Below are 3,198 nucleotides of genomic sequence, written 5' to 3' on the forward strand. Positions count from 1 at the left end.
AAGTAGAAAGCACATGTTTTGAGAATGATGATGGCAACAAATGTACAAATGTGCTTGACACAATGGATGGATGGATGGATTGTGATATGAGTTGCCCAAGTCCCAATAAAATGATTTAAAAAAAAAAAGAAGATGGATTGATAAGTTTCTGGTAGAAGTAGAGAGCCTTTGGGCCTAGCTTCCTGCTGCCCCTTGTCGTCCACTGCCCCCTCCCACACACACACACCTGCCCCTCTCCTTCGTTCATAGTTCATATTTTGCGTCCAGGACCACTGCCATCAGTATTAGATCCTGGAAATTTTCCCTAATCCCAATCTTTAAAAATTAGGTCTCTGGAGAGGCTTCAAAGAAGGAGTGGGGTTGGTGGGGGTGGGGGATTGGTGGGGGGCTGGTCTAACCTGTGTTAATGACTGAAGCACCTCTCAGTACATTCTGCATTTAATGGCCGTCACTCCGTCTCAGGAACCTACCATGGTCAGTCTCTTCTAGCACTGCTTGCTGCCACCCGCAGGCTTCAGCTTCGCGGGAACCAGATGCTAGTTAGACATAAGCATCTGGGCATAGACTAGGGGTGCTCACTGTGAGAATCACCCCACGGCCCACCCCCAGTGCCCATCCTGGGTCGCTGCATGAAGGGCCTCCTGGCACCTTGCATGAAGCATCTCAAATCACCTGGGTCACAGCAGAGGGTAGTTCCAGGAACCAGGGTGCCCACGACTGGGATCGAGGTTGATTCAGAACATTCCAGGGAGCGTCCAAGAGCAACATGGCCTGCCCTTCACACAAAGTCCACTTTCAAGGAGGGCCCCTGCCATCCAGGCTCACGGCCTCAGTTCACGGCCCTGTCCCTGTTTGTTTGCCTTTAAAAGAGAGTGTAAAATGACTTCGTTTCTTTAGTGGCAGTTAGACTTCTTACCAACACTGAATTCACTGCGTGTGAAACCGGCCTCTGTGGGTCCGTCAGGGAGAAGGAAAACCACAGAGTGATTTATTGCTCTGAACACTCTATTCACAGATAAGGGGGAGGAAATAGCGGATTTCAGATGCAGGAGGGCAGCGGGAAACCAGACGACCGAACTAGTTGGTCCACAGCATTTACATAGTGTATTAAGACGCCGATGCAGAAACATTCACCAGGATCCAGATATTCTGTCCTACGAGAAGATGCAAAATATACATGTCGTGATTCATAGCCTGGCATTTGGGGGTCCAGCAGACAGACCCCTGCCAGCTCTGTGTGGCCTTCTGAAAACGACCTTTGCTTGGTTTCCTCATCTATAAATAGACCTGATCGAAGCTTCCATTTTACAGGGGCATCGTGAACCTGAAATGGCATCTTGTATGTAGAATGCTCAGGGCTGTGTCTAACCAGGAATCAATATTGCTATGTTAGATATTATGTGAGATATTATGATTTCATTTAATAGAGCGGGATACGGGGAAGAAATGGCAAAGATAGAAAAGAACAAAACTCCTGTATACCAGTGGTTCCCTTTAAAGACTTTCCTCTCAAGTGAATCTATTAATGCATTGAGGATTCAGTCAGTTCATGTAATCCCAAAAAGGAATTTCAGGTTCCTTTGCAATCCCACAGCATAAAATCTGACATTTGCTATCACTTTATACATTCAGGCTTGGGGGCACTTGGTTCTGGTCCTATGAGTTTACCGAGAAGCGGGCTCCAGTGGGGACCATGTTTTGGGATTACTTACAGGTAATAAAATTCAGTTGAATTTAGCCTTGGCTTCTTCTCCAGGATTAAATAAACCACTTCTTTCTGCTCACCATGAAACTTTCTCTATACATATGAATGACTCAGCAATCCTACCCATTTACCCCTAGGACTCTGCCTCAATTTTTAAAAAAAGGTAGTTATTGAGAATAGGCCGAGCAAAATATACACCAATTCAACAACCTTCACATGGATAATTTAACAACACTGAGTACATCGTTCCTACCCTCCTTTACTGAGCGGTTCCTCCCTTATTAACATAAACTCGCGGCCCCTCTGGGTCCATCTAATCATTTTCAGTTGCCCTTGTCAATTTGTTCCCATAGAGAGTTCTTAAAAGAGCATAGTGCTCGAGACAGCTTCTTTACTAGTTAAGCTAACCTGTTGTTCAGTTTATAAATGAAATCAGGGATATTTTTTATTTAAAGTTTAAAAATTATTACTGGCCAATCATCTTAGGGATTCTACCAATCTTCAGGCCTCCAGGAAGTCTGAAGCCCCTGAGCATTTAAAATTGTGTTCAGCATCTTGTCCCTGTTGAATTAGGAGTCTTCTGTGAAGTCTCTCATCAAATTTTACCATTATGGTATAGCCAGGCACCATCTGGTTCTCTTCTCACTGCAAAGGAGACCGTTGTTCAGGGAGACCATTAGCCAGCCACACATGCCATGTTCTTTTCCGGTTCCTGACTCTCCTGCTTCCTCTCCTGCTCCAGTAAGGCATTGTTGTGTCTTGGAGGGCCACTTTCCAACTTTTAAGACTGCTGGCACTACACAACTAACTCGTAGGTAAAACAAAAGCGCCGGACACATTATTAGGTCAATGAACAGGAATGTTCCTGGAAACCTTGACCCTGAACGTCCACACCAGGAAACCAAATCCAGTAAGGCGTTTGTGGGTCCATAAAAAGCCCAGGCAGCTGCTCTTTTGTCACCGTTATGCAAATATGTCACACAACATTTTGTCTATTCAACTTTTTACAATAATACTGTTGTTTCTCAGCTTTGCGCAGTGGCAGTATTGTAGCCAATGAGGTCTAGCCGAGGCACGATTATTGCTAATTGGAAAAAAAAAAGACTGTTGTTTCTCTCAAGACCAATCAACGAAGCCATCCCAGGTACCCAGTTCCCAAGGTGGGAGTGGCTGAGTTTATATAAAGGAGGGACCTGGCCAGGCTATCGCCTGCATCCCAGGACTTCAGGGAAGTCAAGCCAGGCCTTGTGGCCATGCACACCCCCTATTTTCTAATCTCTTTGTGCTCCCTTGTGCTCACTAGGTGTCAGCCCACAGAGTAGGCTGATTATTGACCTGCGCTCCGAGGGATGGCGTTTGAAAGGAGGTTCTTCCTCTGCCACCCCACCAAGCGGGGCTCTCGCCTGCTGTCTTGCAAACGCACACTCCGCTGCCAGCCGCACTGCCCCTGGCTCTGAGATGAATGACATTAGAAGGTCTTGGATGGAGTGGGA

General features: G+C 46.2%; 1 pseudogene; it reads left to right on the forward strand.

Annotated features, from left to right (window-relative positions):
- The first annotated feature begins 2,732 nt into the window (after positions 1-2,732).
- On the forward strand, positions 2,733-2,851 carry LOC115869105 (annotated as a pseudogene).
- Positions 2,852-3,198: the final 347 nt, after the last annotated feature.

Source organism: Echinops telfairi, unplaced genomic scaffold (genome assembly GCF_000313985.2).
Source record: "Echinops telfairi isolate 266 unplaced genomic scaffold, ASM31398v2 ScPeMD7_1;HRSCAF=3_0, whole genome shotgun sequence".
In the NCBI taxonomy this organism is placed as follows: domain Eukaryota; kingdom Metazoa; phylum Chordata; class Mammalia; order Afrosoricida; family Tenrecidae; genus Echinops; species Echinops telfairi.